Source organism: Dermacentor albipictus, chromosome 4, assembly GCF_038994185.2.
Source record: "Dermacentor albipictus isolate Rhodes 1998 colony chromosome 4, USDA_Dalb.pri_finalv2, whole genome shotgun sequence".
Lineage (NCBI taxonomy): Eukaryota > Metazoa > Arthropoda > Arachnida > Ixodida > Ixodidae > Dermacentor > Dermacentor albipictus.
Window position 1 is genome coordinate 92,640,784 of NC_091824.1, and position 15,013 is coordinate 92,655,796.

At 44.2% G+C, this 15,013-nt stretch overlaps 1 protein-coding gene and 1 long non-coding RNA gene across 8 annotated transcripts in view; one reads left to right on the plus strand and one right to left on the minus strand.

The window, feature by feature from the left end:
• Positions 1 to 15,013, plus strand: part of LOC135897579 (protogenin-like) — a 358,787-nt gene that overhangs the window by 73,211 nt on the left and 270,563 nt on the right. Inside the window, exon 2 of one of the 7 annotated variants that reach the window (XM_070537248.1) lies at positions 3,586 to 3,684. The exons of the other annotated variants lie outside the window; for them this stretch is intronic. The gene's annotated coding sequence lies outside the window, so the exon portion shown is untranslated. The remainder of the gene's footprint in view (positions 1 to 3,585; positions 3,685 to 15,013) is intronic. 7 annotated transcript variants of the gene reach the window in all.
• On the minus strand, positions 6,112 to 11,527 carry LOC135897568 (uncharacterized). The gene is made up of 3 exons (XR_010563084.2): positions 11,152 to 11,527; positions 10,276 to 10,389; positions 6,112 to 7,935 (listed from the first exon to the last, which is right to left on the minus strand). It is a non-coding gene; the product is annotated as an uncharacterized lncRNA (long non-coding RNA).

Here is a 15,013-nt window from a genome sequence, read left to right on the forward strand (position 1 = left end):
TTTCGTATCTGTCGGCCTCTCTTTGAAAGGGTGTGCGTGTGTGTGCCTGGCTTTCCTTATAGAGGCACGAGTTAGGCTGGCTCGGTTTTATAGCAGTAGTTATGGCGTGATTTCAGCCTGGTGTGCGCTCGCCGCCTGGCGGATGTCGCGCTGCACAGCGCGGTTGCTTGGGAGGCCACTGCATTTGTCGTAGTCTGCACGTGCTTTTTTTGCTTGCTGTGCGGGCCGATTGACGCCCGTGCGTGACGTAGGCGTTGTCTCGTGGTGAGATTGGAGTTTCAGCCTTGCCCTATTACCGTATACATATACACAAACGCACTAGGACCGTACGCTAAAGCTTTCCGCCCGGCAAACTGCAGCAGTAATGAGTGGTTGGTTAAAAACTCTGTAAGAAATAGGGAGCTGAGAAAATGTTGCTGGTCGCACCCTAACTGACTAGCTTGAGCGGCTGACCCCCGAACGGCGACATGCAAAGGGCGAAGGGATATGGGATCGTAGGGTTTGAAGGTGTAATAGCTGAAAGGATATGGAAAGATATGAGAAAAGCATGTTTACATTATACGTACAAGGTTAGTGAGTGTGCAAACTGTAGTAGGGGCGAGGCAGCGAATTGCCGTGTTACCCTTGCGGCCAAGTGCGTTTCCGCGGGCTATAATACGGCGTGGCTAAACGATAGTGGGAATGCGGGGCCATTACGTTGCTATAGTCGTTAACAGGCTTCACGTATAACAAGGTATTCCATGTCGCGTGAGAGAAGATCCTGTGACCGTGGTATCGTATCTCGAAGATGCGATACCACGGATATGCGTATTGCAGAGAAAGTGCTGCCGTGTAATTCTTAAGATATCCACCAGCTTATACGACCGCCTGTACGATGATAGCTTAAGTGCGTGCGCGCTGCGAAAATTTCTGCTGTCTATCTTATCTTTTAGACCCATGTTACGGTGCAGGGTAGCCAGCCGATGCTCAGTGTGGTTAACCCTGCCTGTATTTCCCTTGTCATTTTCTCCCGCTCGGCAAGCGGAAGGGAACCCATAAATAGCTGGGCTTCTTTAGACGTGTACAATGATTAGATATATTAAGTCAAGCTCTGTTAGTAAATTAGGCTTATGCAATAACAAAACAGTCATTCTTACTGTGATGGAAGGCTGCCACACGAGACACAAACCGTAAGGCAGGTGGCGACACCGCCGTTAAGTTCCCGTACCAGATGGTCTGACGTCATTTGTTTGGAGAGCGTCTAACATGGTCAGTCAAATATTATAGCGTAAAGAACCAGGGGACGTATTCTGAAACGTTCTCCGCGGCGAAGTTTCGCACTGGCCACGCCTCCGCCGTTGCGGCGCGCTCTGAATGGCTGCTTTGACAAAACCGGAAATTCAGGTGGCGCAAGTGCATTTCCGGTTTTGTCAAAGCAGCCATTCAGCGCGCGCCGCAACGGCGGAGGCGTGGCCAGTGCGAAACTTCGCCGCGGCGAACGTTTCAGAATACGTCCCCAGATTGGCATTTGAGGCCGAATCCGATACACCGGATTCAAGTTGTTTTTTCGCCCACTTTCATTTCATCATTTCCAGGCTTCGATTGAGACACGTCATTCCCCCTTGGCTTCCTTTGGCTTATCTTCTTATCGTCATCTACGAGAATACATTACGTCGCGCCGACAGATAAGCGATGAAGTTCGAGCGCGAATTTCGAAAGGTTGGCCATAATTTTCGCCGATAGTAACGTCAGATTTTCCCACCAAATGTCTGATAGTAGAGCGTTAGAAGAATGTTCTACGGTTATAAACTGTTCATATATAGTGTCTCCTTAATAAAGCGAGGCTGGAACTGCCCCAGCGTGCTTACACAAACACAGCGGTCAGCTAGCTCGGAAGCGGCACGCGGTTCCACACCGAAACTCGTTTTGAGAACCTTCAACGCGCGCGGACTGCGGAAGAGGAAGAAGAGCGCGTTGTAGTGGCGTGTTTATAGCGTGCGCTGGAATGCGCGGGGCCCCGTCTTCTCCCCCCTTGACCTAGTGTTCCTGTATATACAGCATATACAGGAACACTACCTTGACCTGCTGCAGTGCGCACCGTTCATTCTTGACTGAAGGCGCAACGGCTGACAGCGTTTGGCTATCGGACGATTCCCCCCTTCTCCCACCCGCACTTATCCATGCCTCCTCCTCCTTTCCTTCTTAGCGCGCTCTTGAAAAAAAAAATTATAAAATAAACCGTCCTTACCTTGTGCCTGACGTTGTTCGTTGGCCTGCTCCTGTCCCGTTGGAATTTTCATCTGTCGGCAGCGTCTGTTGAGGTGCTGGAGGCGGTTGCGGTGCCCGCGACCCCTATAGGGCCCTTTACTACAGGTTTGTGGAATGGTAGGTATGTGGAATGACAAAGTAAATTTGGCGGCCCGCCGGCATTGGAGCGCTAGGCCAACGCCGCAGACAGCGAGGAGATAACGCAAGCTGCTCGCGGAGCCGTACCGGCGGTGACTTTCGGAGACGTGACGAAAGGCGGGGGTGGGGGGGGGGAAGAGGGGGGGGGTTGACACCGACGCTACAGGCGCTCATTTGCCAGCCAGTTTCGGTTTCAAGGAGCCTTCCAAGGGGAAATAATTGTTCGCATAACTCGCACATGAACACCGCTATTCAAAATTTGATCGTTGGGAAAGGCATTGTCGAGGACGGGCCCCAAAGTGCTCATTTGCTGTAGCCATCTACTATTGATAATTGGAAAGTTCATTACTGTAACTTCGCTAATTACGCACGTAACAGAGGAAATTTCTCTTTATATAGACGCTGCCAATCCGTACATTCGCATAGTAAACATACCCTTACGGTGATTTATATTTTTATAATTAAAAAAAAGGTGCAGTTAAAAAAGAAGAAAAGAAAACACCCTGTATGCACTGCCGACGAGCCATCGCTCACAGTCGCCATGTTTGTCACTTCTTAATTTGATATTCCCCAGTGCATTTCGGCGACGGACTGTCCCAGGGCATGCGTGCCCAACTCCGGGTACAAGTGACGACTAGTGTTTCCAAAGAGCGCGACTTCCCGATCTCCTCCACCCGAGGAAGATTGTGGGGAAGTGAGTATATAAGCGGAGGGCAGATTTTCGGGCGATGAAGACGAAGGAGGAGGAGGGGAAAGGGCGTTGAGGGAAGGGAAATGGGAAGTACAGGTGACGAGAAAGAGTGAGCATTGTGGTCCGCGAGGTCAGTGTCGCGACCGTGTGTCTACACCCGAGTACACCTACACCTGTAGCCTGTGACGCGAAGACTTGCTAAGTCTAAGGATCTGCTCAGAAATTCGCGTGGTTGTAGGGATGAGCACATGTAAGAAGAACCCCTTTCTTACGAAGCCAAATGAATTCTCAAACTTTTCTTGTTAGTGTTACGAAGATGGATACCCATTACTTCCACCATAGCTTAGGAAGTCTTTAAGCGAGGTTTAAAAAATAATGACAACTCCCTGCTCAGCGACCTGACGTTTTGTCGCTCTTCTCATCACGACCGTTAGTTTTGTCGTCTTTTTATTTTTCAGTACATATGTTTATTGACTCGCTGTGTCTTCTTTTTTTTTTCTTCCGTGTAGGTGAGCCCTCTATTTTTGTACGGCACGGCCGCACGGAGCCGCACTGGACTAGGTCTGGACTTCGCTGAACACGTCCAAGGCATATGTATTGTCGTATACGTGAGTCGATGCTTTGCCAGGTGTATTGTTCTCTTAGAGTTCATTTATGACCAGCCAGACCAACAACCACGGCGCCTTTGAATTCTCCCACCGGTGGAACAAGTCAGTGGCATGATACTGCGCCGCATCTTTTTTTTTTCTGATCCAATTACTTCCTCATGTGATCGATCGCATGTAAGTACTCACACTCACTCACTCACTCACTCACTCACTCACTCACTCACTCACTCACTCACTCACTCACTCACTCACTCACTCACTCACACTCACTCTCTCACTCACACTCACTCACTCACTCACTCACTCACTCACTCACTCACTCACTCACTCACTCACTCACTCGGCCTTTCTCTTCTCTCACACACTCACAGACTCTTTCTCTTTCTCTCTCCCTTGTCCATCATGCACTTATCTAGCAGTCGACGAGACAGGAGATGATGAACACTTTCTGTGGGCAAGGGAGGCTCTTGTAGATAACCCGCAAAAGCAAAAAAAGAAAGACCTTCCGCATGCGTGCCTGCAACATCTTGCGTTTCCAGAATGGTCAGTTATAGCCCGCAGAGAAGCTTCTCGTCAGTGCATTCCTAATGGAGACAAATACCGCAGTAATATTCCGAGAGACGCTCGGGCGGAGCAATTGCCGGCCTTGATCGGCAGGCTAAACCGCCCTGTTGCCACGACTCACCATCACCACATTTATTTCGAATTACACTATATCACTCGCTAATGCTTCATGGGGCTTTGACGTCCTTCACGTTTCATTTCTTCCTTCAGTGTACTGAAACTTATCTCCTCAAGTTCGTCTTTCTTGACTGTCCATCCTCCCGCCGCTCGATTCTTCGTCCATCCGGCCACATAGCCGGCTGCCCCATTTCACTTAGGAGCGACTACAAGGCGACAACAGCAGCACCACCACCACAAGCACCACCACCAGCGGCGCCACCACTGCGCCGTTAGTGTAGAAGACTCGCCGCTTTCCGAGCAGTTTGTTCGCTCTCTTGAGCGGCCTCCATTGTACAAAGGGCTGCGCGCGTTGTCGCGATTGACACACAAAAGCCGTCCTCCTTCCCCTTTGTTCTGTATTATTATCGTCTGAAGTTCCTTTTTTTTTTTTCCTGTAACCACTTGTACCGGGCGCAACAAAGCGATCCCCATTACACGGTCTGAAAGAAAGCCGCAACGGTATGTGCAGCCAGCCGGCGTTTGGCGTTAGTCTGACTGTAACCTGACAATTAAGACATGATCCTGTTTCGTATTTTTGTGTGTGCGTCGGTGTGTGTGTCTAGCGTTTTCTATAAGCGAGGCGTGTCCTGTACGCGTATATGCACTCACACCGGAAGAGACATGACAGGTTCCGCGACGCGTGTCTGATTTGTGGCAGCCCTGCTGCAGTCGGGCTTGGCTTCCCGTTTTTTTCTTCTTCTTTTTTTATGTATTCCTTGCGCAACCGGCAGAACCATTCTCTGTCGACGTGATTGCGCTTGCGCTCCCTGTTTAGGACAACCACGCTGCGGAGCTGCAGACGGCCGCGGCGGTGCATTGAATTGCGTATCCGTGCTGTCGAAGCAGCTGTTGCAGCTCTGCCCTCTTCTTTTCTTTTTTATGCGAAGCATATTACGAGGGCTCAACCCAGCTCCTCAGGCGCGGCGGTGACCATGAAATCACGTGACACCGTGACGTCACGACAGAGGAGAAGTGGCTTTGGCTCAACTCTCCCTTACAAAAATTTTTAATGTGTTTTTTTAGAAAGTCTTTTGAACTTTCTCTATAGAACTTTATTGTGTTTATTTTGATTGCCTATAGAATTTTCCTATAGAGTTTCAAAAGTTATTTGGCCACCGCATTCTTATAGGAACTCTAAAGACACATTTCTATAGAACATTTCTATCGAGTTGCTTTAGAGATGCTAAAGACAAATTTCTATAGAATATTTCTATCGAGTTCCTTTAGAGATGCTAAAGACAAATTTGTATAGAACATTTCTATCGAGTTGCTTTAGAGATGCTAAAGACAAATTTCTATAGAATATTTCTATCGAGTTGCTTTAGAGATGCTAAAGACAAATTTCTATAGAATATTTCTATCGAGTTCCTTTAGATGTGCTAAAGACAAATTTCTATAGAATATTTCTATCGAGTTTCTTTAGAGATGCTAAAGGCAAATTTCTGTAGAACATTTCTATCGAGTTCCTTTAGATGTGCTAAAGACAAATTTCTATAGAATATTTCTATCGAGTTTCTTTAGAGATGCTAAAGGCAAATTTCTATAGAATATTTCTATCGAGTTGCTTTCGAGTCCCTACAAGCAAATGCCTATAAAAGCTAGGCCGATGTGTGTAAAGTACTTGCAATTTACCAAAGTTCTACTGTAGGCAATAAGGACTACAGTAAATGCAGTGGCAAAATAATTGGTGCTACAACCACAAAGTATTCAGTTTGAAATGTTTATTGCACTTCAGACTAGATACATGCTTCATATATGTGACATACACACTTCAGACTAGAACTTGCAACACACAAACTGTAGCTGCCAACATGCTTCTCAGGTCAAGCTGGTGGTGCAAACACACGAAACATGAGGTAAAAGAATCAGTGGCAGACTTGATTACAGCTGACACCTCGCAATAACAGGCTTGACTAGGACAAGAAACCATACCATTAAAACTGAAAAAGGAGTGCCTGTTCCAGCAGTGCACATTAAATGTTTGGATACTAAAGCCTGAAAATAGACTGATATGAATGTGCACTGCAATGTTGTGTCAGCCTGACGAAACGACACAGCATTTTAGTCTGAGCAAAAATAACACTGGCAGTCGCTGCAAAAATGTGGCAAATAATGGCTTTCACAGATAAGTACACCATATACCGAAACCACACAGCATTTTAGTCTATGTTTATGTGTAAAATTAGCACTGGTAGGCCCTGCAAAAATGTGGCAAACAGGGGTTATCATAGAGCAGTACAGCATATATCGTAAAAAGTTTAAAAGCTTGTATTTCGTTGTAAGGGAAACAATTTTGAGATCAGAGCCAATATTCTAATTAGGGTGAGAAATACAAACCAGACCGACACACGCAATGACTAAAAAAGAGATCTAGCTCAGGAGCTCCTATGTAATGCACATGAACAGTAAAATCGTTTTTCTCGGCAACTATGCAACCAAATTTGATGAGGTTTGATACATTTAAAAATGTTTAAATTATAGTTTTTACATTAACACCATCAATTTTTATTAAAATTTGCTGAAAATAGCAAAACTTGAAGGAAAAGGACTTAGTTTGCAACTGTAAATGAAAAAAAGAGCTAGCACAAGTTCGTTAATTCTGTAAATTTTCCTACTCAAATACATCCAAAATACAGAAATACTTTTGAGACAACCACAGCACTAATTTGAATTAAGTTTGCGGCATTTGAGAATTCTACCTGTTGCAGGAAGGACTATTTGGCAGGTTTAAGAAAAATAACACCACGAAGCTTACTAATGCCCGTCTCTGTGCCAGAAAGAGATATCATAGTTCTGCAGACTCCATCTGCTATGTCTAAAGTCAACAAACTGTATATATGAATTTACAGCTAGCATGAAATTGTTGCAACGTTTGAGAGTTTCGCGCATCTACTCATAAATTAGTGATTGTATGTTAGAGCAGCATATGGTATCTCTAATTTGACAGATTAAATTATGGTATTAGGTCCAACAGAAATGTGATCTCATTTTTTGTTATATAAGATTTGTTAACCTTACTGCTCTGTTTCTTCAAAATTTACAGTTTCCATGAATTCGTGCTACGTGAATTATGCTTTTTCAAATAACGTTTACTTTGATGCAACAATATTTCTTTATTTTACCTGACTCCTTGCTAAAAAAACTGCACAGTATTCATGAGATATGAATAAATAAATATTAAGTTGCATATTCATGCTTAAAACGCGTTTTGGCACAACTCCATGTGCGGGTGCTAAAAAGAGCAGCATTGGCATGCTTTTCACGTCGTTTGGTAGAAATCCACACGCGCGTTCTGCCAAAAGCGTCATTTGCATGCATATCGTTTAAGTGAATAAGTAAACAAATAAATATTGCGGTTTGTCTTATCATTCCACCACCAGCATGAACTGTAGGGAGCTTTGGCTACTGCCCACATGGTTGCAAGTTCATTCTTACATGACCACCTGCTATTTCACTTCCCAGGAATGGAGCGAGGAAAGGCTAGTTTTTGGCCTCATTTGGTCCGTCTAGTAACGGCGACGGTGGAGCCTGGAAAATAAAATTGAAATTAATTTTCAAAAGGTGTAATGAACATTCAGTCATAATGTATTAGCAGGCACAAACATGCCACAAATATCTATATAGTTGTAGCATTATGCTAAGTTTCATTTCAGTATTTCAGAAAAAAATTATAACAGAAAGGTGGCAGAACGCCCCACCTCCCCACCACTCTGCCAAACAGTGGCAGTTCTTTTGAGAATCACTTTTGAGAATATTTTTACTTTCCCAAGATTCGGTGACATCAGCACTGGGCCAATGTGCCTGGCAGTAGAATGTCATTGCTGATGACAAAAAGCGTCTCCGAACGACAACAGCCTAGTCACACATTAATCTCATCTTGCAATGACAACACATTCCCATTTATAACATAAGCAAGCAGGTACACCCATGAGCTAAGAGTCCTATACAGATGTCACACTATGCATAGAAAATTTTTTTTTTTGAAAAGGGAATGACCTACTGGCTTCTATTGCTGAGCGGTAGACAAAATTAATATTCCATCCGCTATTAGCCATAGTTGGTATGTACTATGCTTAATATGCGAATAATAAATTTCTCACATGGAGCTTGGGCATCTAAGTATGCATTGTATGGGGAACAATAATGTTTTAAGTTGTTTTCGCAAACTATGATGGATAACTGCCAATTTGTGGTATTTGGAACAGAGTCGCGGTGTCACTGTCAGATACAATGGACACAGTATATTCGTGCTTTTTGAGTTATTGAAACAATTAGTTTCTAACCTAGTACGGGTATGTACACTGATATGTATCCTAAACGCAATGATAAGACTGCCCAATTGCAATTGAAATGTTAATTCAGTTTTAATTAAAAAGGGTCCTTCTTGCAACCTGGCATGTGAAAAACAGAAAACAAAAATTATACTAATCAAGTAACTTTGAAAACTGATTGCATAACTGCTCTATAGGTCAAGCAGAAAATTTAACAAGAAATAACGTGCCTAAAACTAGTTGCAACAAACAAATTTGTTACTACGAAGGTTGCGGACAATTCAGTAAACAGATTGTGACCCAGTCTTTTTATGTGGCATTCCTCAGCGATGTTGTTGGCCAATTGGTTGCCGCAGCTGAACAAAACAGATGAACAGTCTAAATCAGGTGCGCAGCCCCAGTCCCATCGGTGCATGGTCAAGTGGGACGAACATACTGATCCGGGGAGTGAATTATGGTGCTGTCTTAGGTATGTGTTGAGGCACCGGCCAATCTGTTGCATGTACATTTGACCAAATATACACACGATCACAAGAATAGACTACACTACCCCTGACAGACAAGACAAATTTAGTGGTATCTAAGCAAGCCTTTCTTGTCAGGGTGCCATATGCACAGCAGTGTGCAAGAGAATTGAGAAAGGCAAGCAGGCAAGGGAGGCTTGCTCGGTGAAAGATACCACCAAATTTGTCGTGTGTCACAGGCAGTGAGTGCACTGTATCCCTTTCACATGTGGTCAAGCGTACATACGGCAAACTGGCCGGTATCTTCTCATGTGTATAAGAGATCCAGTATGGTCATCCAACTTGGCCGTACATTTCCACAACGGGGCTTCATGTTGGATTACAATCGTTCATCTGTTTTCATCCACCGTAAAAACTGACAAGTGAAATCGATGAGGCATACCACATATATAGTAAGAGATGTGGGTGAGCCCCCATATTTAATGCAACAAACAAAAAAGGCATCCTGTGTAGGTCAACAAGGTATCCATATCAGTCTGTGCCTATGTACTACAGAAGTAAATGCAGCTTAGTAAATACTGACCTTCATATTAATTTTCAAGAAATTAAAGCTCACCAAATGTGTATTTTGCAGTGGCTGTTACTATGGGAACAGAGAAGTAACTGTAAAGATATCAATGATAAACAAAGATGTGCACACTACGTGCTTAGACCTGTGACATATTTAGTACACTACCCTTCGAATTCCTACATGCACAGAAAACTGCACGAGATTCTAGCACAAACAGAAAAAAAAATATGCAAATAGGGGTACAGCATAGGAAATAGTTTTCAAAGAATAAAACCCCAATAAAAAGTCATAAATACACTATGTACAAAGCAAAAAATATATGTAACTTGCAGGTAAGCAACTTACGCAAAAGAAATACTAAACATCAGGAATGGTTGGGTATAGTTTTATACAGAACACAATCATGTGGGCATAATGGCTATGCACACTAATAGGTAGCAAGTTCAATAAGGTTGCATAAATATTTAGTCTCTTTAGTATGCTGCATTAAGTAATGTGTCGACAAACTTCACCATGAATGACACCAAGCCCCCTTTTTGGAACACGTACATTTCATACACACCTGTCATGACGATCCAGATCACACGCCATGCTGCTGCAGCCATATATCCACAGGGTCGGCATTTCTTGGGGCTCCTCGATCTTGTAGTTAATGTTGTGGGTCACGGCCTCGCCACTACAAAATCAATTCTATGTTAGCTTAAAGCAGTGGCACAATAAAGCTGTGATATCGTGAAAACATGCAATCAGCACCTAAAAGAGTCACGAAAAAAATGTCTGCACTAATGTGGAAAGAGAGCAAATGCTCGAAATCATCGAATGTCATGACAATGCGGACCTCTACATCAAATAAAGTTTTGGACGCACCGCAGCAGCAGATTACAATCTAAACTTAATGTTTTTTTTTCCATTACTTAGTATAGGCAACGTTCCCCTGTCATGCTTAGTTAAGTCAGTTATGTCAACACATCTTGCCTTGGAAATAAAGCTGTACTAGTAGCAAGCTGTGATTGGCTTACATTTTTTTTCTTAGAACTGTTCGTTAGCCAAAAACCTCGTAAGCAGAGATTGTGCACAACGTCGAAGCATTTATAAGTGAGGAAACGTCATTGAAGAAAGAATCGATGAAGAGGTAGACGGGTCGTTACTATGCAACTTTAGCAGACAGGCGGGAGCTCACGCACAACTGCACAAGGCGAACACGATTTCCGAAACTTTTCTCAGGGGAAGCAAACGCTTATCAGGATTATCAATTCCGCACTGTGGCAATAGAGTTGCGTACACAATTCTTAAAACCAGCGCGTAGCAAGTATCAGCACAGGGTTCACTGTTGTCGTGGGTGTTCCACTTACTACGTTCGCAAGGCACTCTATACACACACGGGAAGCACACACAACACGGATGAACGCACGTGTAGTTGGCGAGCACGATTGCTTACCGTTTCAACAGTACGACGAGGTCGAAAGGCACTCTCCAAGTTTCCAGTGATGCGTCTGCGATGTTACTTGCAGCAAACAAGCCACTGGGTAGTGGACGAGCTGAGGCGCGCTAATAATACGCATTACTTCTCTGCGCCGTCCACCAAACTTTCCACGAACACAAGCGGAGACAAAGGGAACGCAATCCATGGCATGAAAATCGTTGGTCCACATTTGGCTGGCGCGCCACGCATACTGCGTGCTTACAGCGAGACTCAAGCCATCTTCTGGCACTTTCGTGCTCGCGAACTACGTCTCATTTCATTACAGCAAACCTAATAACACACGGTCAAACAAACACATCGACGCAGCTCGCACGACAACCGTTGAAGACGGAGCAATAACAACACGCCGTAGCTTCGTATTCTACCTGTCGCGTTGAATACGAAAATACCGGCGCCGCCAGCGCCGTCTGTATAAAAGTGCGGCTGCTGTGGCCTCCGTGATTCCTACAATAATACCCACTACAGCAGGTTTTGTGCCGTTTTGAGCCGGCCTTTGAGCCGAACTACATACATATGTTGCTAGACAAGAAGAAACATTGACATGCTCATATTGTGTGCTATAGTTTAGGGCAGAAATAAATTACATGCAGTATTCTTGCTTTTGAATCGCTTATGCCACATGTAGTCAGCAAAAAGCATGGCCTTCAAGATCTCGACAATTTACCATGTGTAAGCTATCGCTGCGGTGTGATTTTAACGATTTCAACCTCGGTCACTGGCCTTAAAACCCTAACTGACTTTATGCGCAGCCGTTACCTGCAGTGCCGGTGCCCTCACTTCGTTTCTCATTGAAGTAACTTCCTGCTGTCGTTTAAATGTAGCCCAGAAATTGTCGACACAACCTCGGAGGTACACGTGTGCAGTGTGTGATGTTTCCGTGCGCTTGTGTCCGTCGCACAGCAACGTATATACGATGATGTTTAATTTTACCCGTGAGGTACAGGTTACGCTTATGTGTTCCCTATCTTGCTTTCGTGGCGATGCGCTTATCATGCGCGGATCGCGCTCATGTGGTCTGTGACTGTTCAAGATTCCTTGAAAAAAAAAAAATCGTTTCTGCAGGGTGCATTTGAGTGGTATGTGCCAGAAATTTGCGGCGGCGTTCGATCTGTTTCCGCCCCAAGTGCTGCAGTCACTGCATGCCAGCAAATAGATATGACGCGATTCCTAAGGCGCAGTTTTGCTTAGTGTTTCTTGGTATACATCTTTGTGATTTACCTGCATATGCGATATAAACCACAATGCGCGCTTCCGTTATATTTCTTTGGTTTTCCTAATTTCGATTAGTGTGATGTTTGCCTTGGTCAATGAGTGTCTTTTTAACGATGCTCTTACTTGATAGTAAAAAACCTCTGAAATGCCGATTGCAAGAACCAGCGTCTTCCAGTGCCTTCCAGTGTGAAACCAGCGCGTTTTTCTTTTTTCTTTTTCTTTCTTTTTTTTAAAGCACTGGATCGCACTGGGTACGCTGGCGCTCGCTGGGACCCACTCGAGACCAGTGAGAACGCTGGATAAGAGCTGGGTCACACTGGAAGAGACGCTCGCATTGGAAACGGCGCTGGTTGTGTTTGTGCCGCGCTGGCTCCCGCACGCAAGGACGAGCGCTGCTGAATATTAAATGCTTTATACAATTTCATGGCTTGATACTAGTCTCTTGTCCTAAATAACGCTATATCTTAAGGTCATAGAACTATTTCGTGTCGCAGCATGGAATAAAGGTGCGTGAGCTGCCTTGTTTATTCCTGCACATGTGACACTGAAAATCACTTTCGTTTTTTGCATTTTGCCTTGTGACAGGGCGGACAGCTAAATTCTTTAACGAAACCACGCATAGACGGAGGACGCCGCTTTTTTAGTAGTTCGCACGTAACGTATGACTGGGAGTTATCGCCATTGTCGCAGTGTTGTGGAGTGGACATGAAATCCAGAAGTCGTTCAGACGCGCTCGAACGGACCCCGAGTTCGATGCCTACCGCTGCTTGATATTATCGCACCGATAACAAGGCTGAGGCGATTCGTGCGCTTCCACTTTCCCTATTGTACTAAAAAGAGTTCTGAGGCTCAAATACACACATTTTAGCTTTCGCCAGCTACCCGCGCCGAGATCAGTCCCCATCGAAGCTTAGGCATAGCGTATCCGCCGAGTCCGTCTGCACGCTATCGGCGCGTCTAACCTCAAGAATCAAGAAGTCTAAAAAGGATAAATTACTTTATATTTCAGATTTCGCATCGGTGCTTTTAAATAAACAATTTTTTCATGTCTACAGTGCCAGCACAAGAAGTGAGGAGCGCCGATGTGACGCATCATAAACGCAGGTATATGTGCTGTCGCCGAAGGCTCCCAGCACTAGCCTGCGTTTCTCTGACGAATATATGTGGCTAGACAGACGTGTAGACTGAAAGTCATCACTGAACTAAGAAAACATTGCATACCCCTCGCGTGAAGTACAAGAAACGGCTATCGAAATCGGCAGTAAGAGCCCATTCATGCAGCGTCCCGAGTCGGTGGTTCATTTAGGACTTTTTTTCGAAGCTAAAATACCAATCGCAGTCGATGTTATGGCACTTCCGAGCACACTATTGAATATGGAGAAATGTTTCTTTGAGGTACAGGCGTGAGTTTTAGTTGCTGGCCGATAGCGCATCTACCACGTCTGTGCAAGACTTCTCTCTGTGAAACTAAAACTGCTTCTCGATTTTGATAAGCTAAATTATCCGCCCATGTCCCTATGCTGACGCGGCGTAGCGGTAATGAGCCGGGCTGGGGATCTGCAGGTACGACGATCGAATCCTGGTCAGAGCACTTCTGTTTTTACATGTTCATTTTTTCGATTTATATTGTACTAAAACGCTATCTGTTGCTTTCTGTATTAAAAAAAAATACATACGGTGTCCAGGCACCACGTATTTAACGCGCTAGAGCTGTTTTTCGCACCAGTAACCAGCGCCTTCCAGTACGCCGCGCTTGCCCAGCGCCCCATGCATCCAGCGCGCGGCACTGGACCCATAATCCGGCGATGCACTGGATACTGGGTACTGTTTATAGAGTGAAAATATAGAGCCGTTCTTAGACAGGCCGCACTTTAGCTTGTTTAATTTCCTATAAACGTTCCTTTACAGAACTCAGTACGTATGCCATATGATGGCACACTTTTAGAACGGGAATGGAGAGCCAGTCTAGAGACAGGCCGCATTAGAAGTTCTGAAAACGTTCTATAAATTTTTCTATAGAATTTGGTACATAAGATGTCAACACGACCTCTATAGAACTTTTATGGAGGATGTAGAGCCATTCTATAGACAGGCCGCATTAGAAGTTCTGAAAAGGTTCTATTAACATTTTTCTGTAGGATTTGGCACATAAGATGTTAATACGACCTCTATAGAACGTTTCCGAAAACGTTCTATAAATTTTTTTCTATAGAATTTGGTACATAAAATGTCAATACGACCTCTATAGAACATTTATGGAGGGTGAATGGAGAGTCAGTCTATAGACAAGTCGCATTAGAAGTGTTAAAAACTTTCTATAGACATTATTTTATAGAATATTGTACATATGATGACAATAAACCCTCTATAGACTGCTTATAGAGCGTGAATGGAGAGTCAGTCTATAGACAAGCCGCATTAGAAGTGTTAAAAACTTTCTATAGACATTATTTTATAGAATTTAGTACATATGATATCAATACAATCTCTATAGAACATTTATAGAGAACGAATGGAGAGCCATTCTATAGACAGGTCGCGTTAGAAGTTTTAAAGACATTCTATAAAAATTACTTTATAGAATTCAGTACATAGGACGTCAATA